Source organism: Oryctolagus cuniculus, chromosome 1 (assembly GCF_051225735.1).
Source record: "Oryctolagus cuniculus isolate XC-2025 breed Fujian yellow rabbit chromosome 1, ASM5122573v1, whole genome shotgun sequence".
In the NCBI taxonomy this organism is placed as follows: domain Eukaryota; kingdom Metazoa; phylum Chordata; class Mammalia; order Lagomorpha; family Leporidae; genus Oryctolagus; species Oryctolagus cuniculus.
The window spans coordinates 3,621,790-3,649,326 of NC_142867.1; the positions used below are offsets into that span (position 1 = coordinate 3,621,790).

The 27,537-nt window shown below is 51.8% G+C and overlaps 1 protein-coding gene and 1 long non-coding RNA gene across 3 annotated transcripts in view; one reads left to right on the top strand and one right to left on the bottom strand.

Moving 5' to 3' along the window:
• Positions 1-7,432: 7,432 nt before the first annotated feature.
• Positions 7,433-11,566, bottom strand: LOC149128245 (uncharacterized). Its single transcript, XR_016216143.1, has 3 exons — positions 11,428-11,566; positions 10,563-10,690; positions 7,433-7,570 (listed from the first exon to the last, which is right to left on the bottom strand). It is a non-coding gene; the product is annotated as an uncharacterized LOC149128245 (long non-coding RNA).
• LOC103346593 (carnitine O-palmitoyltransferase 1, liver isoform) overlaps positions 7,486-27,537 on the top strand; it is an 82,108-nt gene continuing 62,056 nt past the window's right edge. For both annotated transcript variants that reach the window (XM_051827863.3, XM_089307398.1), the window contains exons 1-2: positions 7,486-7,624; positions 13,001-13,092. The gene's annotated coding sequence lies outside the window, so the exon portion shown is untranslated. The remainder of the gene's footprint in view (positions 7,625-13,000; positions 13,093-27,537) is intronic.

The window sequence follows — 27,537 nt, forward strand, 5'->3', positions numbered from 1 at the left end:
GCAGCCCCTGTTACCCACCCTTGCGATTAGAAAACCAGTGTTTTTGTTTTGCCCAAGCTGCACGTAGGACTAGGGTGAGCTCTGAGCCCCTCTGCTGTCCCTGGAACTCTGTGCTCTGGCTGGGCTCACAGGCAGGTTGGGCCATCATGCTAAGCTGTTCTCTCTCTCGATTACAAAGTGGGAACAGCTGTTGGCCTCTGGGTCTATGAGAGATGGGTTTCGCTCACCCTCACACAGAGGCTGAGGATTTAGTTGTATTTGTGACTGAGAGGGTGGCAGGGTCTTCAAAAAGCTGGAGGGAAATCCGTATGGCTAAAGGAGGAGTGGACTTCAAGCATTGCACCAAGGTAGTCTTGTTTGTTTTAAATTATTGTATTTGAAAGGTAGAGTTACAGAGAGAGGCAGAGAGAGAGAGGTCTTCCATCCGCTGGTTCACTCCCCAAATGGTGGAAAGGCCCGGAGGTGAGCAGATCCAACGCCAGTAGCCAGGAGCTTCTTCTAGGTCTCCCACGTGGGTGCAGGGCCCAAGGACTGGGGCCATCCTCCACTGCTTTCCCAGGCCACAGCCGAGGGCTGCACACCCACATGCGATGCCGGCGCCGCAGCGGAGGCTTACCTAGGAGGCCGCAGCGCCAGCCCCTGGGCTTGTTTGTGTTTGACCAGGAGCTGGGCGTGCTCAGGTGCCCATTCACAAGCTCGGGCACCAAGGGCGGAAGGGCGTACAAGGTTGGGATGTGCAGGTGCCAGCCCCTGGCCCTCTGTCACCCGAGGCGCGCGCCTGCTGCTGCCTCGGGGCCCCTGCCTGAGCCCGATCTGCCATAGGCTGAGCCCTGAGTGCTGCTGCCCAGGCCAGCAGGAGCCCCAGGCCCCGTGCACCCGCGGCCCCGCCCCCTTCGCAGACCCCAACCGCCTACGGACCCCTCCTCACTCACCCCGAGGCCCCGCCTCTCCGCGCGCGCCCGCGGCCGCTCGGCCCCGCCTACGGACCCCGCCTCACCCGAGGCCCCTCCCGCAGGCCCCGGCCCCGCCCCTCCCGCAGGCCCCGCCCCGGCCCCGCCCCTCCGCGCTGCACGGGGCCGCCCCGCCGCGTCCGTCTGAGGAGAACTCGCGAGGCCCGGAGCTCGGCTCGGGTCCGGCGGCCGGCGCGGGCCTGAAGGTCCCCGGGGCAGTCGCAGATGTCCTCTGCGGGACAGCGGAGCCCGGCCCGCGTCCCGAGGCCCCCGAGCGCCGCGCGGTGAGGGCGTGGGGCCCGGGGCTCCCGCCGGAGCTGCCGTCTCGCGTGACCGGCCCGCGGGGAGCCGAGGCCGCCCAGGGGTGCCCCGCGGGCCCGGGTCCGAGGTCGGGACGCCGGGGCCGGTTCCCAGGGCTCCTTCCGGTGCGAGCTCGGGTCTGCGGAGCGTTTGCGTGGACTGTAGAGGCTGGGCCCGTGAGTGCCCGGTGTTCAGCCTGGCCCGGTCACGTCGGCCTGGCCGGCGTGGACCTCGTGCCCGGCATGGCTTAGGCGCTGGCGGCTGCCCGGCTCGCACTGGTTGCTTTCGGTCACTTTGCTCTGGCGGGTCCGGGCAGGGCCACCCTGGAACTCGGTGACAATCAAGCGATAAGTCTTCGAGCAGAGGCCGCGCCGCCGCAGCTCGCAGGCCGGTTGAGAATGAGCTAGAAGGCCGCGCACAGCCGGCCCGGGACCGGGTCAGCCGACCCTGGGACCGGGTCAGCGGGCCGCAGCTCGGCGGCGGTAGGGGCTGCAGAGCGGGGCACGGGCCGGGACCCAAAGGGCCCCTTCTCAGTCCGGAATGGCGCCAGCTCCACGTCCCAGCACATCCCCAAGGCTCCGGGGGGAAGAGTTGGGTCCTCAGAGCCCCCACCCGAGTGAGGCAGGCGGGGCCCTGTCCCAGCTCCTTGTCCCCTGGTCCACGCCCTAGTGTGGGAGCCCCAGCGAGGGGGAGGCGCTGAGGGAGGGGGCTGCTCCTTGAAAGTGGCGCTGCCCCGGACCTCTGCCCGGGGGGCAGCGTGCAGGGCGCCCCGAAGCACACAGAACACCGGAGTAAGGGGGAGGGCTTACTGGGGGGCACCCGACAGACCCAAGGCAAGGGGCGAAGAAGGAAAAGAGGGAGAAGCAGAGTGTAAGAGAGATCCAGAGACAGGGGGAGAGGGAGAGAGCGAGAGACGGGGGAGAGAGGGAGAGAGATCCAGAGACGGGGGAGAGAGGGAGAGAGATCCAGAGACGGGGGAGAGAGGGAGAGAGATCCGGAGACGGGGGGAGAGAGGGAGAGAGATCCAGAGACAAGGGGAGAGAGGGAGAGAGATCCAGAGACAGGGGGAGAGAGGGAGAGAGATCCAGAGACAGGGGGAGAGAGGGAGAGAGATCCAGAGACAGGGGGAGAGAGGGAGAGAGATCCAGAGACAGGGGGAGAGGGCGAGAGCGAGAGAGATCCAGAGACAGGGGGAGAGAGGGAGAGAGCGAGAGAGATCCAGAGACGGGGAGAGGGAGAGAGATCCAGAGACAGGGGGAGAGGGAGAGAGATCCAGAGACAAGGGGAGAGAGGGAGAGAGATCCAGAGACAGGGGGAGAGAGGGAGAGAGATCCAGAGACAGGGGGAGAGAGGGAGAGAGATCCAGAGACAGGGGGAGAGGGCGAGAGCGAGAGAGATCCAGAGACGGGGAGAGAGGGAGAGAGATCCAGAGACAGGGGGAGAGGGAGAGAGCGAGAGACAGGGAGAGAGCGAGAGAGATCAGGAGACGGGGGAGAGGGCGAGAGTGAGAGATCAGGAGATGGAGAGCGAGCAAGTCACCTGTTCAGGAATGGTCAAAACGTTGAGGGGGCAGGCAGGGAAGCAGGAGCAGCGAATCCCATTAGGGTGGGGGTGGAGCTTGGCACCGGTGGTTGGGCCCTGGGGCCACCTGGCATCCAGCAGGGGCGGCGGGGGCTAGAGCCTAGGGTGGTGTTGGGGTGTAGATTGCGCCATAGATAAGACTGTGCCATTTTACTGACATTCCCCCCTTTTGTTTTTTACAAAGCAGGAGCTGTACGGGATCACATCAGCCCCAAATGTCCAGGACGGGTAGAGGGGCGGTGATCTGTCCTATAGCTGCTTCCTGCCGGCATGGGGCGCCGAGGTACTCTGCTGGCATGGGCGGTGTCTCAAGCCGCTGCCTCCTGGGCGGGGACCGAGTCTACCCCTGTAGCAGCACTTGGGGAAGTGAGAACCTCCAGGGAAGGCACCGGTTGACTTCCGTTACCGAGCTGGCCTGGGAGGGGAGCTGGCCGGGTGAAGGCAGGTGGCATCTCCAACAGGAAGTCTACAGCTCTGCCTGCTGTGTTGCTGACCCTACTCGGCCATCACCTCCCCGCTGGTGAAGGGCTTTTCAGCTGAGAGCCAGCGAGGTCTGCGGCTCTGACCCAGGGGTCCTTCGGCTCCAGGGCAGGTCCATGTCCAGTGATCCAGTCTTGGCTGGCAGAGCTGCCAGGGCTCTTTATAAACTGCCTTCTGCTGAAGCCCTAGATTTCCATGTCGAAAACCACTGCAGTGGCCTGGCCTGTTGGGTCTCCTTGAGGGCAGACCACCGCACAGAGCCACCTGTCATAGGCCTGCCACCTACCTTTACGTTGCTTCCGATGCCTGGTTTTCCTTTCCTCCTTTTTTTTTTTTTTTTTTTAAAGCAGACCGAAGGATGCAAGTCCAGGGGGTGCTCAAGTCCCATCTCTAATCTTCAGTGGCCTAAACTAGAAGTCTGCAGTCACAGGCATGTTCTGGTCTTTTTTTTTTTTTTTTTTAATTTATTTATTTGAAAGCCAGAGTTATAGAGAGAGAGAAGGAGAGGCAGAGAGAGAGAGGTCTTCCATCACTGGTTTACTCCCCAATTGGCCGCAATGGCCTTGAGTTACGCCAGTCCGAAGCCAGGGGCCAGGAGCTTCCTCCGAGTCTCCCATGTGGGTGCAGGGGCCCGAGGACCTAGGCCACCCTCCACTGCTGTCCCAGGCCGCAGCAGAGAGCTGGATGGGAAGTGGAGCAGCGGCGCCCATGGCGTTCAGGTGGAGGCTTCACCCACTACACCACAGTGCCGGCCCGAGTGGTTTATTCTGAGGTAGACAATGCCTTTGAGGAAAGCCATGTCCTCACTTTAAAACTTTCTCTCCCTTTGTTTGATCTGAAAGGGAGGTTCTGCCTGTGTACTGTGCCCATGGCGAAGTAAATCTAGCTGTGAAGTTGTAATTTAAGCTCTCCTTTCGGCTGTGCTATCACAGAAAATGTTAGCCATCCCTTTATAAGGTCTAAAGATCAACTTGTGTGTCCTAGAGTCCTTCATTCAGCATAGTCATTTCACACCTCGAAGAGAATAGAGAAATGAGGGGAAAAGTCGTGCTTGGAAGAGAGGAACGAGGAGCAAGTCCCAGGTCGCTCACTGACAATAGCAGTATCAAATGAAAACTTAGCAAGCGACTTCAACCATTAGGTAACAACTTAGGATAACATTCACCGGAAGAGCCAATGCCTTCTATAATTTTTAAGAATACATGTATTTGGAAACATCTCTTAAATATCTAACGTGGTGTAGCTTGTTTAACCAGCAAATTCAAGCACAAACATATAAAAACATTTTTAGTTTCTTTCTACCAACAGATTTAAAACATCTGATACGGAGATTCAGGTCACATGAATCAAAATATATCTTTGATTAATTTTTGCAGTTTAAATTTATGAGCAATCTTTTATCTATAAGCCAATTGAAACAGAGTTTTTAATAAATTTTCCCATGTAGACATACAATATGTGCACACATGCAACATTACAAGACAGAATAATAAAGTAGTTTCAGTAATAGCTTCTTAAACTCTTTAACTATTTTTTTTAATTACCAATTGATTCAGATTACTGTCTGCTCCTAGTAAGCGGAATTAACCATACTTTCTTTCAGTTGGAACCTGTAGTGCAATCTTGGCTTCATCTGTTTACAGAGCCATCCCAAAGTACTGAATACAATGGAAGTGGCTGAAAAAAGTCCATCAGAACCTGTACAGAACCGTGGATGACTCTAAATAGTCATGTTTAAAACCTTAAACTCATTAATCAACAAGAGGCACTTGCTTACTGTAGGGTTTTACAGAACATTTGAACATTTTAACCCTTTTAGGCCTCTGGGCCTTTCTCATTAAGAAAACCATCACGTCTAGTAACACCAGGTCATTAGACTTAGCTTTCAGACATTTGTATCAGTAGCATTTTATATTATCAAAGCTTAAAATTTATTACCACTTCACATCTTAACAGTACTCCTAGCATAATCCAAATATCCTGATTAGTTGGTGTCTCTACAAGATGAGAGACATATATCCTGTGATATTTCTGGTTGGGCCCGAACTAGAAAAATAAAAGTCCAAATTTACTGGAAATTTCAAAGTCCAAATTATGGATTTTTTTGAATGCCTGTCAAGGATGCCAAGAAGGCTTAAAATATCTGGTTAAAATAAGCTCCCTTAACATGATGACATAACGTAGACCTGATTTGATCATTGTTACAAGGTGGTTATTCAAATGTTTTAGAATAAGCATCTATTTAAACAAATCGTAACTTAATAATAAGAACTGAGCTCTTTAAACGATAGGACCTAACAGAGACATTAAGAGAACATAACAGATCACTGTGACTCATTGCTTTAACAGAGGATCAGATTCTAATTCTATGTCAAAGAGAAATAGATTCATAGCTTATTTTTCCAAAAATGTCTTTCTTTCATAACCTTCTGTGACTTCCACACACCCTCTTCAACTGACCTGAAACATTCCATCATTTCCATTCAGTCTAGAGTAAACTAGCCATCAGGATAAAGTCATTCTTAGAAACCATGTCCTTTATTCAAAAAAACTCTTCCTTAACCTTTCTTACCAAGTGCACATTTCTATACTTGTGGTGTTTTCCATCTGCCAATTTCCTTGATTTACATTTTGAAATAACCTTTTAAAAATCTCCAAATTATGGGGCTGGCGCTGTTGTGTAGCAGGTAAAGCCACCGTCTGCAGTGCAGGCATCCCATATTGGGTGCCGGTTTGAGCCCCAGCTGCTCCACTTCCGATCCAGCTCTCTGTTGTGGCCTGGGAAAGCAGTAGAAGATGGCCCCTAGACTGGAGAGTGGCGTTAGCCCAGCCCAGAGGGAGGAGCCCAGGTGTGTGCACTACAGAACGTTCTGGAGCGGCGCTCGGAGTCTCGCCCCCAGTGTGGTCTGTGTGTTCGGTAGCTGCAACTTTCTCTCCAGATGCAAATCGAGTTCTCCCGGAACACGGATACCGGGTTCCTAGCAAGTGGCCGGGTGACCAGACGCCCTGACCCGATGGCCTGCACCTTGCTACCGTAATAGTCTGTCTGCGTCTGCTTTGGTAGCTTGGTCCTTTATGCCTGTTTGGGTTTCCTAGTAAGAGCATAAGCAACTTCAGGGCGGAAGCCACAACCTCTCAGGTGCTGAGGTTTGTCGTCAGAACTGGAGGCTGTGTGCAGGCAGAGACCACGGCCTCTCTGCATCTGTGTCCATGCGGCTTGGCCTGGACGGGAGCTGGGCACACAGGGAGCTCCCTCGATGCATTTCCTTGGCCTAAGGGATTGAAGACAGACTCACCTAGCTGCTGAGGTTTTATTCGTTATTAGAATCCTAGCACAGAAATGGACAGTGATAGGCCCTGAGAGATGGACATGGCTTCTTAAGATTTTCCAGTTTGGCCAGCACTGCGACTCACTGGGCTAATCCTCTGCCTGTGGCACCGGCACCCCAGGTTCTAGTACCGGTTGGGGCACCGGATTCTATCCCGGTTGCTCCTCTTCCAGTCCAGCTCTCTGCTGTGGCCCGGGAAGGCAGTGGAGGATGGCCCAAGTGCTTGGGCCCTGCACCCGCAAGGGAGACCAGGAGGAAGCGCCTGGCTCCTGGCTTTGGATCGGTGCAGTGCGCTGGGCGTAGTGGCCATTTAGGGGGTGAACCAACGGAAGGAAGACCTTTCTCTCTGTCTCCTCCCTCACTGTCTAACTCTGCCTGTTATCTACATGGTAACTGATACACGTCTGTGGTAGGAAGGAAGAAGTGTAGTGAAGAGTACTCTAAGTGGACATCCAGACATGGACATGGGTCAGGTGCAGGGCAGCCTCTTACTGAACGGGGTGGGGAGGGTTGGGCTTAGCACCGCAGCACCCTCTTGTGTGTCTCACGTTCTGGAACGTCCCAGTGTCAGCGAGCCACACGCATGAACGTCTGTTAGCACATTAGACGTCTCAGGAAGTGTTTTCGGGAGGTTTTTGCCCTGCACTAGCTCCAGAGAGCATGTCATTCCAGAGTGAGGAATCCAGAACATACCTGTAGCTTCCCATTTTCCATTAAATCTTAAAGTCTGGATTAAAACGAACTTCAGACTTACATTTATTGCGGTGCATTTCACTGGAGTGATCTGCTGTAAGTGCAGCGTGGTCATTGTTTTTCCATTTTAGGTGATAATGTCAGTCGGAAGTGGTACGCAGAGGCTGTGTGTGGACAGTGCTGGCAGAAGAGGCTGAAGGCACTTTGTTTCCTCAGTATCAAGACCAGAATAAGTATCTACAGTCAAGGACAAAGTAAATTAACAAACCGTGCCCTGTGGCCATGTGAGGGGTAAGTGAATGTTTGGCTTGGTATCTAAGGTGAAGAAGCAGGTTATTAGGCAGTTGGCAAACTTCCTAACCCATCCTAGTGAGCTAAGAATGGAACAAAATAGACGCTTCTGCTGTGGGATACATGGGCAAGTAGTTAGTTTAGATCTGCTGAGCTAGAAGTCTCAAGCCCCCGTATGTAATTCTGTCCTCCTACTTGTAACCAAACACCCCTCTCCTCGGGTGCACCCACTGCAGCCAGGATCTGAGGGGAGACTCCATGAGGAACTTGGGAAGGTGCCATACGATTCCCAGGTGACTTCACACCTGTAGAGGCACCACCCCTACCTAATAAAAGAGGCCAACCACTGGAGGGGCTTTCTCTCTTTTGCTGCCAGTCACAGCTGGAGGTCCCCTGTTTCTCCTTCCTTACCCCCCCACTTCCTCCCTTTGAGCAATCCTTTGGCCTACTGCCCACTCATGATGGATATTTCTCTGTGGTACAACCCACACGCATGCGTGTATGTGTGTTCACTGTCTCATCTTTTGAATAATATTTGTTAGCACTTTCGCATCTTAAAGGTGTCTGCATTGTCTGTGTAACACAGGGACCTGGAGTAAAAATTAATATATCAGCCGGCGCCGTGGCTCACTAGGCTAATCCTCCGCCTAGTGGCGCCGGCACACCGGGTTCTAGTCCCGGTCAGGGCGCCGGATTCTGTCCCAGTTGCTCCTCTTCCAGGCCAGCTCTCTGCTGTGGCCCGGGAGTGCAGTGGAGGATAGCCCAGGTGCTTGGGCCCTGCACCCCATGGGAGACCAGGAAAAGCACCTGGCTCCTGGCTCCTGCCATCGGATCAGCGCGGTGCGCTGGCTGCGGCGGCCATTGGAGGGTGAACCAACGGCAAAGGAAGACCTTTCTCTCTGTCTCTCTCACTGTCCACTCTGCCTGTAAAATATATATATATATATATATATATATATATCCTCCCTACATCACTTCCAGATTCATTTCTTTCTTTTTTTTTTTAAGATTTATTTATTTATTTGAAAGGCAGAGTTACAGAGAGGCAGAGGCAGAGAGAGAGGTCTTCCATCCGTGGGTTCACTCCCCAAATGGTCGCAACAGCCGGAGCTGTGCTGATCCAAAGCCAGAGCCAGGAGCTTCTTCCGGGTCTCCCACCCAGATGCAGGGGCCCAGGGGTTTGGGCCACCTTCTACTGCTTTCCCAGGCCACAGCAGAGAGCTGGATTGGAAGTGGACTCGAACTGGTGCCCATTTGGACGCCAGCACTGCAGGTGGTGGCTTTACCCACTACACCACAGCGCCGGCCCCTACACTGTGTACACTTTAAACAGGACCATAAAATAAGTGTGTTCTGTTGCCTGAGTCCAAGTCTCCTCATTGAACGGAAGTGTGAGCCAAGAGCGGGAAATACGGGCAGGCAGGCCCGTGCGTCAGGAGTGGAGGATATGTTTTGTTTGACTTGGATTCAGAAGGCTGCAGGCCACAGTACTCTTACTGTCTCAGGGATATGTATGTATGTATGTATGTATGTTGCTTTGTTTGAAAGGCAGAGACAAAGAGACACAGAGAGAGCGTCCATCTGCTGGTTCACCCCCCAAATGCTGTTTTAGCCTGCTGGGCCCAGCTAACACAGGAGCCTGGGACTTGATTAAAGTCTCCCATGGAGGTGACAGGGACCCAAGTACTTGAGCTGACGTTGCTGCCTCCCAGGGTGCACAAACAGGAAGCTGGGCTGGAAGCAGAGGGGCTGAGACTCAAACTAGGCACTCTGACATGGGATGTGGGCATCCCACTGCTGCTACGGAAGCCACCCCCATCAATACTGTTTAATTTTGCCTATAGGCTTCATTGTTAAGTAATTTGGTTCAAATAGCATAATGAATATTTGTATCCTGACATCTTAGTAACCATTTGACTATGACACCTAATTTGCAAGTAGTTCCTTGTGCACCATCGGACTTTGAACGTGGAAAATTGTCTAGTGGTACTCTGGTGAGTTTGCTGTGGCACTCAGTGCACTGTGGTGCATACTTTAAGAATCTGAGTACTGGGCCGGCACCATGCCTCACTTGGCTAATCCTCCACCTGCAGTGCCGGCATCCCATATGAGCATCAGGTTCTAGTCCCAGTTGCTCCTCTTCCAGTCTAGCTCTCTGCTGTGGCCCAGGAAGGCAGTGGAGGATGGTCCAAGTGCTTGGGCCCTGCACCCGCATGGGAGACCAGGAGGAAGCACCTGGTTCCTGGCTTCGGATCTGCATAGCTCTGGCCGTAGCAGCCATTTGGGGGGTGAACCAACGGAAGGAAGACCTTTCTCTCTGTCTTTCTCACTGTCTAACTCTGTCAAATAAATTAAAAAAAAAAAAAAAAAGAATCTGAGTACTAACAGCATATGTTAGCATAGCAGACTATCCCTGGAAGCTCATATCAAAAAATGGGGGGCCAGGTGAGGGGTATAATAAACACATTGACTTAAAATGTTTTATGGAAAAAATAATAGAATTAAGGTAAGTTTAAATACCTGCACATATGGTAACTTTATAATACATTTTCTTTTACACGCAAGTAGAAGAGGAATGGTATATGAGTTTATTTTCAGTCTTCCTTGCGATGTCCCTAAGCGAATAATTACTTTAGTAAGAAGATTTTTGCCAGTCCCATATATCGTTATATAACAAGTGAGTCATTGTTATGATTTTTAAGAATATTATCAGGCATTAAACATTCTTGAAATTTTGATTGCTGCAGTTGAAATTACTCAGGAAATATATTTTTGATCCTATATTTAAAGGTGAACAGGAGTGGACACGTGCCTAGTGATTAAGATACCTAGGTTGCATGTTGACACACCTGTGTCTGATACACATTTCTGGCTCCTGACACCAGCTTACTGCTTATATAGTCCCTGGGAAGCAACGGTGATTCAAATGATTGGGTACCTGCTAACCACATGGGGTCACGTGGATTGAATTTCTTGCACCTGGCTTTGGTCTTCGTCTCCGCGGACATTTGGGGAAAGAGCCACTGGATAAGAGCTCTGTATCTCTGTCCCTTTCTGTCTTGCTGCCTGCCAAACAAATCAGTTAAAACCAACATTTGAAGCATTTAGCAAGTGTTGAGACCTTTCACCACCTTGTCAGTCACCATAAGAGGCTGGAGTAAGCCTCAGACACAGCTCTTTGCCAGTTCTCTGATTTGCCCATTCCCGTGGTTTCCGATCAGCTGTCCCAGGTGGTGCCCTTGACCATTGTGGACCTCCCAGCAGCACATACTCACCTACTCGGTCCAGAAAATCCCTCACCTCTCTCATTACTATGAATATGCTTTTTCTTAAAAAATCTTTGCTCTTATGATTATACCATAGTATACATATAATATATATAATTATACAAATGTACAGTTTTCCTTTTTTAAAAAGATTGTATTTATTGGAAAAGTAAACTTAGGGAGAGATTCTCTATGCTCTTCTGAGTCTCCCTGCTCAAAGCGTGGGGTACAGACCCTGAGAACAGTCGGTACCTGGAGGCTGAAGAGAGGCCAGGGCCCCCGCCCCCGCCCCCGCCCCGAGCTGCAGACCCAGCACTGAAACACTCCCGGGAATCGTGAACACAGGGGTCTGAGAGGCCCGCCTTGGAGTCTACTTTCTGCACTCCTAGTGCCAGCCGTGGCTGAAGGAACTCCGGGGTTGCAGCATGAAGTTGCCCCAGACGTATGACCTAAGGCATGCCCACACGACATAGCTTTCTCTCTGCTTTACCTTGGGACTAAGTAAGCAAGGGGGTGGGTGAATGGAATTGTACCTACTGTGTGCAAAGAACTGCCTCAACACCAAGGGCTGTGAAATCCCTCCTCCCGAAGGAGCAGAGCTCAGACGGGCAAGTGCAGACAGACTGTCGCTCCCCCTCTTCGTGGAGGAACGACACAGGACCCTGCGCTGTTCTATTGTCTGCTCGGCCCTTCCCAGGTTTGCTGCTGGTTCTTCCCGGGTTGGCTGCCGACCCTTCCACCTCCGTGGAAGGGCGGTTCCCCCTGCCACTTTCCCCACTTCCGCGGGGGAGCGGTACACCGCTGGCCAGCCGGCCGGCTCTCTCAGGGGCTGCTCAGATGTTATTCGGATGTTCCCCTTAGACGTTCCTGGTGCATGTTGTCTCTTTCCTCCTTTATAGTCCTCTTCCACCAATCCCAACTCTGCTACCCACACACCGAGTACGCTGCTCTCCTCCAATCAGGAGCAGGATCAGCTCCTACAGGTTATTGGTGCAACTGGAGGCAGCTGTGTAGAAGTTGTTTACTCCTCTCCCAGCGCCATATTGTGGGAGAGCAGATGCATAGAATAAGTCTTAATTCCAGTAACTTAGTCTAGTCCGAGTTGCTCCCCACAACAGACCTAACAGGTGGTGTCTGGGTGACCGCAGTGGAGACGCCAGTTGTCCCCTGTGAGCCCTTCCCTCCCGACTCCCAGCCAGGCCAGGTGGGGTCTGGGGCGAAGCCCTGGGACTGCGCTGTGCTGTGTGAATGAGGGAGTTTGACTTCCTCAGGGTGACTCCTCCCTCCGTGTCAGCGGTGATTACACACGGGTTGAGATGGGGGCAGAGGGAGTAAGCAAGGCTACTGGACGGTGGACGCGACAAAGATGGGGTGGGTCGCTGGGATTCACACAGTAACCATCTCTAATCCTATTGGGTGCAACGCTGTGACTGTCAGCTCGGAGAGGAAGAGCACTCAGACAGGGACGCTTCGCGACCCATCTGTTTCCCTGTGAGCAGCCTCTGAGCCATGCTCGTGAGATACAGGGACAGGAAGTGAGAACTGGGAGCAGAGGCATGGAGGATGCGTGATTATGGCACTGCTTCTCAGCTCATAGCACTGCAAATTAGTTTCTGGAAAAATGAAAAAGAGTGGTTGCCAGTGGATCTTCCCGTGGCAGACCTCTTGTGCTCGTTATTACTAATGCTTAAGGAACATTTGCAGTTTATGGAGTTGCTCATGGGAGTCACTTATTTCCAAACCAGTACTTCATAAAAATGAGAGTTCTGTGACAAGCTCCGTGGCCAGCCGACTGACGGCTGTGCGTTCTGCTTGCTGGCTTGACAATGGTCGCCCTGCGTCCCTTCTCCCGTCCTCTTGGTGTGCACAATGCGGGCTTTCTCCCACCCTGGGCATCCTGTGGCCAGGTGGGTTGTTGATGTCCTTGGCCCTAGAACCTGCTCAGCGGTCAGGAGGCTCACAGTGGTAATGGGGGTCGGACGTGGTTATAGAGGGATTGGGCCATACACCTGCAGAAGGACAAGAATCTCCTCTGTCTGTACCTAGGGGCTGGTGGCTGGAGCTTGACCCCACACACTAACGCACAGGCTCTTGCCTTTGGTTCACACAGGTGGATAACGGAGCCCTCCCGGCAGTCCTCAATGGGCCTGCGTTCCCCTCCAGCTCAACTCTTCCAGGACCACCCAAAATCGCTTTGTCTGGGTAAGGATTCTAAGCAATCAGTTGTCGCTTAGTTAATGTAAGCGTTTAAGAGGCATTTGTGTACATCTGGGGTTTTCTTCTGTGCGCTGAAATTCGGTTCCACTGCACACCTTCGTGTCTCTGAAAGGTTAGTTTCCACCGTGAGACACGGGAGCCACGTGGCTGTTCACGTGTGGTCTGTGGTTGCTGGGAAGGCAGCTCTCTGCATGCTTCCTCGCGACAGAGCTGGCCTGTGGCCGTGTTTCAGACGCCAATGACAGCTCTGTCTGGGTTGCCCATGGCTGCAAACTGTGCCGACGTACTGGTTCTTGGCTGTCATCAGCGTCAGGATCGCAGTGTCCACCAGGAGGCGTGCAGGGTGGTTGGCCGAGATCCCTCCCGGCTGCTGGCACTACCCGCCCTCCCTGCTCAGGTGGCCCACGTCCTATGGCAGGTGCTAGTGAGCGAGTCTAGTCCTGTAGTCTACCCTGTAGGCTAGAGGCGGGTGTGGGCTGCATTGGCCCAGGCCCTTGTCTTGCCGTTTTAAAGTCGTGTTTGTGATGGTGCCCGAGACCCCACGCTGGTTGCAGCTCTCTGTTCAGCGAAGGTCGTGTTCCCACAGTGGTCTGGCGGCCCTTTCTGCTCGCTGCTTTCTGTGTTTGATTATGGAGCTCAGTCTCTTCTCCTCCCAGAGCTTTTGGCCCACAGTCCAATGCGGGGACCCGGGGCCTGAAGGCAGCAGGGCCAGCACCTCAGGAAATGAAGCCCACGGCCTCCTGCGCTTCGCAGGGTTCCACCGCGGGGCACAACTTCCCCACGGCCTTGGCAGTGCAAGAGCTGTTGGGGGCAGGAATGAAAGCTGCCCAGTGGCCACTTGGTGGGACTCTTGGAGGCTCAGCGAACCCGTCAGCATTTCACCTCTGCCTTGTCCCTGGAGGCAGGGGCGCTGATGTGGGCTGTGCACGGTCGGAGCAGGCGCCCTCCAGCTGTGGCAGCCGTGCGCGGGCGGTTCCTGACTCGGTCATCTGAAGGAGCAGGGCTGTGTGGAGCCAGCGGCCTCCCTCTCCTGGTGCGGCGGTCACTGAGGGTCAGTGGTGTGGCCACTGGTCATCGCGGGTGGCTGGTAACGCTTCTGGGTGGAACAGGGACCTCAGCAACTTCTAGACTCTGCTCGCAGCGTCACGTCCTCAGGAACGTGCGTGTTAGGGCCCTCAGGAGGGCGTGGGGCGTGGGTGCAGCGCGCTGCTCGGGCTTTGTCCCGCGTGGACATCGGAGGGGCTGGCGTTTCCGTGACTTTGCTGCGCGGAGCGGGTGCTTTCCTGACGCAGGCGTTCGCAGCCCACGTGCGCTCTCACAGAGGTCTGCGTGCAGCCTGGTCCTCCTCCCCTTCGCTCTGCTCGGGCTCCCCGTTCATGGCTCCTCCTCACCCCCCTTCCTCCCTACCCCATCCGGGCTTTTCTCACACATCTCACACTTCTGTATTTTGGCGGAGTTGTGCGAGTTGCAAGGGTTTTCTGCTACAGATCATCGGCCAGGAACACCGCGAGTTTGGTGTTTGTGTCTTTTTCTGGAAATGACTCCCTGTTCTCTGTCGTTCCACTGAGCCAGCTCTGGTGATTTTCCGTCAGTGCAGAGTTCGGATGGCGTTGTGGCATCTCCACCAAGTTAGGAATTCAGCAAGGGGCAGCCGGTGAGCCGCTGCCGGGTGGTTTCCCTCTGTGAGTTCCTGGCCACCACTTGTTTGTCCATCTCTGTACCGCCTTCTGTACTCCGTTAGCCCCCTTGGGCTTCTACAAGATCTGAGGTCGCACTAAGTCTGCAGGTGTCAGAGAGGAGGTCAGCGCAACACGGGTCACACACACTAACCCGGCGGGCGACACACGCAGGTCAGCCTGGCCCTGAGGCTGAGTGTGAGAGAGGTCTGACCCGACCGTCATTCCTTAGGACTGGGTGATGTGGGGCTGGCGCTCTGGTACAGTGGATTATCCCACTTCCTTCATGCCAGCATCTGCTATGGGCACCAGTTCGAGTCATAAGCACTCCACTTCCCATCCAGTTCCCTGGTGATGCACCTAGGAAATCAGCACAGGATGGCCTAAGTGCTGGGCCCGTGTACCCATGTTGGAGTCCCAGGTGAAGCTGATGCCTCAGCCCCAGCTGTTGTTGCCATTTGGGGAGTAAGCCAGTGGATGAAAGATCTCTCTCTCTCCCGGCCTCTCCATTTCTCTGTAACTCTGCCTCTCAAATTAAAAAAAAATCTTTTTTTTTAAACTAGGTGATGAAATAACTTATTGAGTAATTCATCATATTTATAAAAATCTTTTAATAAAAATTCCTATTCTGTCAACGATAGCTTTAATAGTGTGATTATACTCAAGTAATAAGTGTGAGTTCTGACACATCACTGATTGTCTCATTTTTGGTAACATAATGCACATCATGAAAGACATACATAAGAGTCTGCTTTTCTGGAAATGCTGGTTTTTTTTTTTTTTTTAAAGATTTATTTATTTGAAAGGAAGAGTTACAGAAAGGCAGAGGCAGAGAGAAAGAGAGAGAAGTCTTCCATCTGCTGGTTCATTCACGAGATGGCCACAATGGCCACAGCTGGGCCGATCCGAAAGCCAGGAGCCAGAAGCTTCTTCCAAGGTCTCCCACTTGGGTGCAGGGGCCGAAGGACTTGGGCCGTCTTCGCAGCTTTCCCAGGCCACAGCAGAGAGCTGGATCAGAAGTGGAGCAGCTGGGATTCGAACTGGTCCCCATATGGGCTGCCAGCACTGCGGGTGGAGGCTTTACAAACTATGCCACAGCTCTGGCCTCAACTACTGTTTTTTTTTAATTAATTAATTTATTTATAGAAAGCTTTTATTTAGTAAATATAAATTTCATAAGTACAGCTTTTAGATCATGGTGGTTCTTCCCCGCATACCTGCCCTCCCACCCCGAAACCATCCCACCTCCTGTTCCCTCTCCCATCCCTTTCTCCATTAAGATTCATTTTTAATTCTTCATATACAGAAGATCAACTCTATACTAAGTAAGGATTTCAACAGTTTGCACTCACAAGACACACAAAGTATAAAGTACTGTTTGAAAACTAGTTTTGCCGTTAATTCTCATTGTTCAACACATTAAGGACAGAAATCCTACATGGGGAGCAAGTGCACAGTGACTCCTGCTGTTGATTCAACAATTGACACTCTTATTTATGACGTCACTACTGTTCTGTGTGATGCTTTTCCGAGGCGGGGTCTTCAGGCCCCTCTAATCCTTTCTACTCTTGGGTTTTCAGCTCGGCACTCAGAGAGAGGTCAAATATTGTTAGAGCCACGGGCATTTTCCACTTAGCTTCCATGGCACCAGCTGGACTTGCTGCTGTCCCACAGTCATCTGTGCCCATCTGTAACCGAGGTCTTTGCTCATGCAGTGCTTTCTACAGAAACATCCTCTTGTCCCACAGCAGGGACACCTCCACTGTCAAAGTTGCTGTCAAGTTCCACCTCCCTCTAAAGTGCTTTGTTTCAACGTCTTTCATCTGTAGTAACTGTGCTGACCCTGTTATGGAAGATTTCAATCAGTAGAGAAGCAATTTGACGGTTAATACTGTTTTATGTTCCCTAGTTAGTCAGTCCTTCCTGTGTCACATGTGCCTGATTACTTGATGGATTTCTCCAAGACAGGCGCCATATAGCACAAAGATGTTTATTTCTGGAGTCCTTAGAAGCACTTGTCACAGTCGTGGCCCGCAGTGGCCCCTCATTCCGTGCCAGCTGGCCTCCTCCTAGCATCGTAGATGTGCATCCACCCGCCCTCTCTGCTTCCTGGGTCCTAGCAGGTGCTCACGGGAGTCTCCACAAAGCCCCAGCTGCTTTCTAAAGGAGAGAGTTCTGTTTCCTCTGGACAGGAAGTGAGAGGGTGCCCCATGGCCCAGGTCAGCACGGGTCTGAAAGGGCTGTGGGCAAGAGCAGTGATGCGGGCGTGAGAGCCCCTCCTCTGAACTGCTCGGGGCTTCCCTAGGAGTGGACGGGCCAGGAGGGGAGAGCTGGACATGCTGCCTCCTAGGAGTGGACGGGCCAGGAGGGGAGAGCTGGACATGCTGCCTCCTAGGAGTGGACGGGCCAGGAGGGGAGAGCTGGACGTGCTGCCTCCTAGGAGTGGACGGGCCAGGAGGGGAGAGCTGGACATGCTGCCTCCGGTGCCCACAGGGCCACAAAGCACCCACTCTTCTATTTAAAAAAAAAAAAAAGCCCACGCTAGACAAGCACTAAATTCATAGAGCGTCCAGTGGCATAATGTCGACAGTGGGAGATGTCCTCAGAAGAAGTCACAGTTTGCCCCTTGGTCATTATCAGGGACGTTAGCGGTGTTCCTCTGGGGGAGGGGCAGAAGGGGAGAACAGTGAAGTGCAGGTGGAATCCGTGCGCGTGCAGACAGCAGGGTAGGCTGAGTGTTGGGGATTTGGGCCGGTGTCTGTAGAGACAGTTCACCAAGAGAGCTGGGTGTGTGGGACCCAGAGCAGAGCCCGGGGGAAAGGGTGTGGCTGTATTAATTGGCTCCACGTAGCTGACAGCAGGGAGCTGTTGCCTGCTCTGTATGCGGACACACGACTGTCTGCAAGCATCAACCATGTGCCAAGTGCTGTTCTGGTTCTGTGGAGAACCCAAGGCCCAGATGTGCCCTTGCCCTGAGGATCCAGGGCACAAGAGACGCCGCTTGCACACTTGGTCCTCGGGAGCACACTTGGCCATCAGGACAGGCACGCACCCCCTCAGTGCCAGGGAGCGCCTTCAGCACAGTGGGCCCCTCCTTTTCACCATGACCGTTCAACTTCTCCCGTGACTGATCTCCCCGTTCCCCTAGTGAGCGTCACTCTGCCTGGGGACTCTCCCGACGCGGCTGCCCCTGTGGTTACAGCTTCCTGGAGAAAGAATTTCAATACCAAGAGCCTGAAATCAACATGGAAATTCATAAAAAAAAAATAGGCTCTGCACAGAGACTGGCGGGCAGATGAAGCTGCTGTCTGCGATGCCAGCATCCCGCAGCAGACACCAGTTTGAGTCCCGGCTGCTCTGCTTCTGACCCAGTCCCTGCTAATGCACTAGGAAAACAGGAGACGTATTTGGGCCCCTCCCACATTTGGGGGAGGCCGGATGGAATTCCAGGCTCCTGGCTTCAGCCTTGCCCAACCCTGGCTGCTGTGACCACTTGCAAAGTGGACCAGTGAATGGAAGTTCTCCTCTCTCTGTCTCCCTCTCTCACCCTGCCTATCAAATAAATCCTTTTTTTAAATAAGTTGTGTTGAGAGGTATGAAAAGGAATAGGAACCTGTTCCCAATTCACTGAGAAATCCAGCACTGGCTGGATCTGGTGAAGTTAGTTCTACCCTGTTGTAAACAATGCATGCCATTCCTACTCTGTAATCAAGCACCTAAAAATAATACCTATAATCGTCTGGTATTAAGATTCTCCATAAATGGTGCTGGCATTGTGGCTCAGAGGCTTAAGCATCCCATACGAGCACTGGTTCGAGTCCCAGTTGCTCTGCCTGTGATCCACCTCCCTGCTAGTGTGCCTGGAAAAGCAGCAGAAGATGCCCAAACACTTGGGCCCCTGCACCCATGTGGGAGACCCAGATCCTGCATCCTGGCTTCAGGCTGGCCTTACCCTGGCCATTGTAACCATCTGGGGAGTAAGCCAACAGTAGAAGTTTCTCTCTCTCTCTCTCTCTCTCTCTCTCTCTCTCTGTGTGTGTGTGTCCCTCTCTTTCTCTCTGCACTTTTGCCTTTCCAATAAATTTTAAAAAAATATTCTCCATAGTTGTTCAAAAACACCAAGATTCTTAACTTATTCTCTTTATCAAGAGTAACCATGTGAATATTTTCTTTTTTAATCTTTATAGACTAACTGTTAGTTTATAGCCTAAAAAGCCATGTAACTGTACCAAATCCAAGGGTCTAAAATTGTAAGTTATCAAAAATCCTTCATTATTAATTATGAAATAAAGTTGTTTAGAAGTCAGTATAGGGGTTAGCATTGTGGTGCAGCAGGATAAGCTGTTGCCTGCAACTCTGCTCATATGGGTACCAATTTGCGTCCTGACTACTCTACTTCCGATCCAGCTCCCTGATCATGTGCCTGGAGAAGCAGCAGAGGATGGCCCAAGTGCTTGGGTCCCTGCCATCCATGTAGGAAACTCAGATGGAGAGACTCCTGGCTCCATTGTGACCACTTGGGGAATGAACCAGCAGATGGAAGATCTCCCTTCCCCTCCCCCTCCCTCTCCCCCTCCCCCGTCCTTTCTGTGTGACTCTGCCTTTCAGATAAAAATAAATAACTCTTAAGAAGACATGAAGTCAGTATGTGGACAGTAGTCAGACAACCTGGGACGGCTTGCTGTGCCCGTGCTAGTTATTTCTCAACAACAGTGTCTTTTTTTTTTTTTTTTCTTGACAGGCAGAGTGGATAGTGAGAGAGAGAGAGAGAGTGACAGAGAGAAAGGTCTTCCTTTGCCGTTGGTTCACCCTCCAATGGCCGCCGCGGCCGGCGCACCGCGCTGATCCGATGGCAGGAGCCAGGTGCTTCTCCTGGTCTCCCATGGGGTGCAGGGCCCAAGCACTTGGGCCATCCTCCACTGCACTCCCTGGCCACAGCAGAGAGCTGGCCTGGAAGAGGGGCAACCGGGACAGAATCCGGCGCCCCGACCGGGACCAGAACCCGGTGTGCAGGCGCCGGTAGGCGGAGGACTAGCCCAGTGAGCCGCAGCGCCGGCAACAACCATGTCTTGATGGACATCGTGAACCAGAACAAGAAGCTACTGTCTTGTGTGTGAACCCACTCCTGATCCTTTGGTATTATCTTGGCCAGCCAGCTTCATAAATAACACTGCCCACTGTGCAATGATGTCACTTTCTTGGGTCTTGGTGTCCTTTTCTAACCCCTCGGACGAGTGTTAAGACGTGCTGTCACGGGTTGAGCATTCACTATAACATTTCCGTACCCTGTTTTTTAGAATTTTGATGAATTTACTTTGTATTGAAACTTGTCACAAAGCTTCTCCCTGGAGGTGCAGCTCCCAGGAGGCTGTCAGGGGTGGTCGGGCAGACTGTCAAGCAGAACCCCGGCCAGAAGTAGACAGCGTGGCCGGAACGCAGATGGAGCTGACGGCCATGCGTGCCAGTGTCTCCTTGTCCACCCTGCCAGTGTCGAATCTGTGGTTGGTGTGTTCACCTGCTCTCGGCTCTTGCCGCGGGCTGCTCTTTTTCTGGCCGCCCGCCTGCCTCGCCTTCAGGTCCCTGTAGTGAGGGCAGAATGTGTCCTTGTCCCCGTGTCTGCGGCCCTAACCACCGTCTCCACGTGATCTTCCGTTTCAGAGCTGCTGCAGCCATGAGCGCTCCATGACGGGCAGTGATGTGGGGGTGCACACGTGGGCAGAACCCACAGGCCCGTGACGCCTGGTGCACGGGACAGAGTGGACAGACTGGTTCTGTAAAGAGCAATGCTGTAGCCAGTGGTTGATGCAGTAATTAGGTTCCTGCTTCAGAGGCCCACATCCATGCTGGAATGGCTGATCTGCGTTTGGAGTCTCAGATCTGCTTCCGGCTCTAGCTTCTTGCTGATGACCACCCTGGGAGGAGCAGGGATCAGCCAGCACTTGGGTCGTGGCCACCCACCTTGCTGTCCTGGTTTGAGTACCAGGCTTCTGGCTTTGGCCTGGCCTGGCCCAGCCTTGGCTTTTGTGGTCATTTGGGCAGTGATATAGTGGATGGAAGGTCTCCCTCTATCTGTCTATCTCTATGCCTCTATGCCCTTCAAATACATACATTTTTTTTTAAAAGATTTTATTTATTTATTTGAGAGGTAGAGTTACAGACAGTGAGAAGGAGAAACAGAGAGAGGTCTTCCATCCACTCATTCACTCCCCAGATGGCCACAATGGCTGGAGCTGGGCCGATGTGAAGCCAGGAGCCAGGAGCTTCTTCTGGGTCTCCCACATGGGTGCAGGAGCCCAAGCACTTGAACCATCTTCTACTGCTTTCCCAGGCCAGAGTGGAGAGCTGGAATAGAAGAGGAGCAGCTGGGACTAGAACTGCACCCATGTGGGATGCCGGTGCCGCGGGCAGAGGATTAACCTACTGTGCCACAGCACCAGCCCCTCAAATACATACATTTTTAAAAAGTAATGCTATGCATGCATATATGTATATGTATATGTGTATGTGTGTGTATATATATATATATATATATATAGAGAGAGAGAGAGAGAGAGACTGACTGACCGACCATCTGTTGGTTCATTCCCAAATGGCTACCATGGCTGGGGCTGGGCCAGGCTAAAGCCAGGAACCGGTAACTCCCAACTGGGTCTCCCATGTGAATGGCAGGAGCCCCCAGGTTCGTGGGTCATCTTCTGCTCTCCCAGGCAATTCACAGGGAGCTGGATTGGAAGTGGAGCAGCTGGGATTTGAACCGGCTCCCGTGTGGGGTACCAGCATTGCAGCAGTGGTCTAACCACACAGCAGCCCCTGAATTATTCTCAATGGAAGCCAGAGAAATAGTTTCTTGCCTGAAAGCTGCTCCCTAGCATAGAAAGAAATTTTCCCTCAAGTTTTTTTTTAAGGATTTATTTATTTATTGAAAGTCAGCATTACAGAGAGAGAAAAGTCTTCCATCCACTGATTCACTGACCCAAATGCTTGCAACAGCCAAGTGCAAGCCAGGAGCCAGGAGCTTCATCTGGTCTGCGACATCTGTGGCAAGGGCCCAAGCCCTTGGGCCATCTGCCACTGCTTTCCCCAGGCCGTCAGCAGACAGCTGGAACCCGCTCCCATGTGGGATGCTGGCTGAACAGGTGGTGGCTTAACCTGCTACACCACAGCGCCAGTCCCCAAATTTGTATTGAAGAATTTACCATCACTAGGGGGGCCTGATTATTATTTGAAGAATGGAGAGAGGCTCAGAGCGTACCTAGTGCAGTCCAGGGGACAGAGGTTCTATCAGGAACATGGGCTCTGTCTTCTGGGGAGTGTTGTGTGTTTGGTTGCCTGGAGACAGAGATTTCTCAATGAGCTTATGCACTGTGTGTCTCTCATTCCATGTTGAGTGTAAATTAACACACATGATTCTAATCATGCATGGTGTTTTGGTTGGTATCAATCCATTGCTAAGAAATTAACTCTATAAATATTAATAAAGTTTATGTTCTAGTTTTTGAAAGTCTAGGTAATGGGTGGTCACCCCAGTAGAACCCCTCCACGAGGTCTCTTGGTGGCAGACCTGTGACCCGTGACCTGTGAGTTGAGGGGGGATGCACCATTGTTGCTTCACTGGCAAGTGTGGCATGATCACCGTTATAGCTTTCAGTTTTCTTCACTCTTTTGCTCCCCACAACTGAGTTTTGTCTGTGAGGAAATAGGACATCACTTTCTTAGGGCAAATTTGTCTTAGTTTAATTGGAGTTTCTGTTAGACAACAGTCAAGAGAAGTACTAACTGACCATCAGCAAAGAGAAGAGCACATGGCTGCCTTGTGTTTTTCTTTTGGAGCAGAGTTTTTATTTCGTGTACAGAAAGCTAAACAGTGTACAGTTAACCCAGTTTAGTGATGTGCTCTTGAGCCTCTTCCGGTTTGACAAGTCCAGCCAGAGATTTCGGAGGCAGGTGCAGCCTCCTCCCTGAAAGGTATCACCTGCGGTCGTTGTAGTGGTGCTGACTGCCTGCTCCTTAGAACCAGAGCCCTTGTCTTCTGAGACCACCTGCTTGAGTCAGCAGTGGCGCCGGCCCTCCTGCGGACCAGATGTCCACAGCCGACCTTCCCCGTGAGGATGCTGTAAGGCGCCTTCCGTTTGACACGAGGTAGGCAGGAAGGTGACAAGCTCAGTTGGGTCCACGTCACGTACAGTCGCCACCAGCTGAGTCTTACCCGCCACCAAGGTGAGGATGCTTGAAGAGCAGGTTGTCTTCTAGTGGGGACATCGCTTTTGCCACAGCTTTCTTCTTGACCTGAGCCACCAGACATTTCTTTGTTTTCCTGTATCGCCTTTCTCCACTGTGAGCTGGCTTACTCAGTTCCGTAGCTTCTCGGCTGTCCAAGGCCTGGAAGAGCTGACTAGTCACGGAAGGCTGTCTCAGACCTAAGAGGACAGCCCTTTACTTCTGCAGTGGGATGCAGCAAGGCCATTGACAAAACAAGTGAACATCCTTTGGGGCTAGAGGTCCTGTCATTGCCAGATTCTTAGGCCTTTTCTCAATGGACTTACCACCTCTGGGCTTAGGCCTCTTCACAGGAGCGGAGCCTGGAACCGCGTTCTTCCCCGGCCTTCTTTCCTCTCAGCATCATGAGCAACCGCAGGACACGGAGAGGAAGGGAACTTGTCCTATTTTTAAACATCACAGTCGCACGGGGCAGGAACTGGGCCATAGCAGGTCAAGCTGCCATTTGAGGGGCCCACATGCCGCGGTAGAACGCTGGTTTGAGTCCTGGCTACTCTGCCTCCAACCCAGCTTTGTGCTACTGCGCCTCGGCAGGCAACAAATGATGTCTTGATTATTGAGCCCCTGCCACACACATGAGAGACCTGGGGGATGGCGTTCCTGTCTCGTGGCTTCAGCCTGCCTCAGTCCAAGCTATTGAGGGAGTGAGCGCACAGATGGAAGTTCCTCTCTGGCTCTCCCTCTCTCTCTGTCCACTACCTTTCAAATACATCTTTTAAAATAATATTTATTCATTCATTTGAAAGAGTGATGGAGGGGAAGATAGAGGAGGTGGGGGGAGTGAGAGAGCACCTCCATCCACTGGTTCACTCCCCAAATGCCCACAAGGCTGGGGCTGGGCCAGGCTGGAGCCAGGAGGCTAGAGCTCTGTCCAGGCCTCCTACATGGGTGCAGGGCCCAAGCACTTGAGCCAGTTTCCACCACTTTCCCAGGCGCATTAGCAGGGAGCTGCATCAGAAGTAGAGCAGTCAGCACTCTGGGATTTCAGTGTCACAGGTAGCACTTAACCTGCTGCATCACAACTCCAGCCTCTCAAGTAAGTCTTTTTTTAAAAAATCAGGGTCATCCATACGCGTGAGTAAATATAGTTTACTGTGGTTAGTATCATGGTAGAAAAAAAGGAAATTATGGCACCTACTCCACTTCTCCAAGATTCTGGTCTTCCTATTAGAAGTCTCCATTTTTACTGACACGTGTTTTCAAATTTTCTAGCATCACTGTCACATCTATAAAGATTGTCTACTGCCTTCTTTCTGTAGCAAACCAGGATTTACTCCTTCTACTTTCCTCTTCTAGGTGGGAGGGGAGTCTTGGTGTAGTTGAATCACAACCTAGAACACCAGCATCCCATACTGAGTCCCAGCTACTCCACTTCCACTGCAGCCCCCTGCTGACGTGTAACAGCAGATGTGGCTCCAACACGTGAACTCCTGCCATCCAACTGGGAGACCTGGATGGGGTTCCTGCTGCAGCCTGGCCCAGCCCTGGCTACCGGGGCCCTCTAGAGAGCAAGATAGAAGACATAGTCTCTCTCTCTCTCTGTCTCTCTGTCTCTCTCTGTGTGTGTGTGTGTGTGTGTGTGAGCTAGCTGTGTCTCCTGCATGCCAAGTGCATATTGAAGTGCCTGGGATTGACCCTCTGCACTGGACCCAATTCCAACTTCCTACAATAAACACCACGGGAAGCAGTGGGGATGGCTCAAGTAGGTGAGTCCTTGACAACCTATGTGGAAGAGAATGAACCAACGAATAGCAGCTCTCCGTCTCTCTGCCTTTCAAATAAATACAATTTCAAAGTATTTATAGAGGATGGCATTGTGATATAGTGGGTAATGCAGCCACCTGCGATGCTGGCATCCCATACTGGTGCCAGTTCATGGCCTGGCTGCTCCACTTCCAATCCAGTTTCCTGCTAATGGCCTGGGAAAAACAGAGGAAGATAGTCCAAGTGTTTGGGCGCCTTCTACCCATGTGGGAGACCCAGATGAAGCCCCTGGACTCAGCTTAGGCCAGCACTGGCCATTGTGGTCATTTGGGAAGTGAACCAGAGGATAGAAGATGGATCTTTCTCTGTCTCTCCCTCTCTCTGTAACTCTGACTTTCAAAATAAATAAATAAGCCTTTAAAAATATTTTTGAAGTGACTTTTAGATTTTTTTTTTTTTGACAGGCAGAGTGGACAGTGAGAGAGAGACAGAGAGAAAGGTCTTCCTTTTGCCATTGGTTCACCCTCCAATGGCCGCTGCGGCCGGCGCGCTGCGGCTGGTGCACCGCCCTGATCCGATGGCAGGAGCCAGAAGCCAGGTGCTTTTCCTGGTCTCCCATGGGGTGCAGGGCCCAAGCACCTGGGCCATCCTCCACTGCACTCCCGAGCCACAGCAGAGAGCTGGCCTGGAAGAGGGGCAACCGGGACAGAATCCGGAGCCCCGACTGGGACTAGAACCCGGTGTGCCGGCGCCAGTAGGTGGAGGATTAGCCTAGTGAGCCGCGGCGCCGGCCGACTTTTAGATTTTTGAAGTCGTTTTACTTTTCCACTTCTATTGCATATGCTGTTATTAATAATTTTATATACTTTAAACATTGATTTGCTTCATAATTGGCTCATTAAAGTATCTACTATAAAACCCACCTTTATAACAGGAATTTTAAAATATAGGCAGCAATATAATTATTAGATCCTAAATTTTAAACAATAATTTCAAGTGAGAAGGAGCCCTCTTCACTGGTGTAGAGAGGTTTTTCTTTCAGGAATACTATGATAAATGGGTTTAGTTGTTGTTGTTGTTTTGTTTTGTTTTGTTTTTTTCCAGAATGGTCTTAATTAGCCCTCTCATATATTGACTTTAAAGAAAAACAAACCCAAACTGAGATATTGGGTGGAGTCAGTTGGGAGCTATTATGCTAGTTGCATTTATTTGAGATTTCAGTCTTTGATATTGCTTCTTCAGGTGGCTTGTCTCTGACTACCCAGATTATTTCCACCAGAAATCTGTGAAGTAGAAGGTCAAATCTGAGTGGTGATTTTTAGTTTCCTGTTGTTTATTCATACTATTGATTTTTCTGTTTATTTAAAAATACTGACTTATATGTTATAAAGTCCTAATATATATTTTTAACGTGTTTGAGAGACAGACAGACAGACAAGGGTCGATGAGAGAAAACTCCCATTCGTTGGCTCACTCCCAGTGCCTGCAACAGCCAGGGGACCACAGCTGGGAGCCAGCTCAGGCCTCCCGTGTGTGAGGCAGGAGCCTGCCTGGTTGAGCCGTCACTGCTGCCTCCCAGGTCCCCGTTACCAGGAAGCGGGAGCAGGAAGTTGGACCAGGTGCTCTAACGTAGGCCCCTGCACCCTAATCAGCAGCTGTCATTAGGCCCAGTGCTTGCCCAGTTCTAATATTAAAGTCTCTGCTTATCTGATTCCGGTGTTTGCTGCTTCTCTTGAGTTTTCATTCATGATGGCTGGTTCCTCATACATTTTCTGGGTTGTTTTCTGATTGTTTGTTTGTTTTGTTTTTTGTTTTTACTATATATTATAATCACTGGAACTTGAGCGTGTTACCGAAAACTTGGTCCCTGTCTCAGAATAACAAAGAAAAGGTTTGAGGGTAAAGGAAAGAGAAAGTTTAATCTATCAACAGATGAGGCAACTGAAGAACCATTGTCCTGCTGGGGGGGAGGACAGCCTGCGGTTCTTACAGAGGCCCTAAGGAGGCTGGGCCACAAGCCAGACGCAGGTCTGATAAGGGCATCTTACGCAATCATCGATCATCGCAGTTCTGTTCCGCGGGGAAACTTGCTTGTTGATGGCTTTCCTTTATCACAAGGAGGGCGGAGTGGGACACAGTCCACTATCTGGCTGAGATCAGAAAAAAGCAAAGAACTTCAGTGTTTATTAATCAGGATGAAGCCCACGTAGGCCAGAGCCATCTGCCCTTACTTTGCATTGTCACAGTAAATTCAACCCTCTCGTCACACTGAACGGGGAGGGTCAGCGTTCTTGGCACCGCAGCTGGGTTTTCCAAGGTCGGGTTCTGGAGTTCACAGCAGGCGTAATTTATCTGTTGAACAGAGGCTTTAGTCAACCAGGGGCTCAGTGGTTTGCTTTTGTTCTTCAGAATGTGAAAAGAAAAGTCTGGGTACAGGCACTCCCCGACCTTGACCTTGACCTTGACCTTGACCTTGGCGTGGGGACGCATTCCTTCAGAGACAGTTTGCTTCTGCCTGGAGCTAGGTGGCTCTTCCAATTTGTACAACTTAAAATTTCGACTAAATGTTTTGTTTTTATGTGTGTGTGAATCTGGATTTGAAACCTAAGTAAGCGTTTCCCTCCTCCCACTAACCCCCAGGGGCGTCCTCATCCTGGTCTACAGGGCGTGCTTTCCTGGCTCAGTCCTTCCCTGGGTGGAATCCCTCTGCTGTGCTGGCTTTCTGTGTAGACCCGGGAGCTGCCTGCCTCCAAGCTTTGGGTTGAGAGTGAGC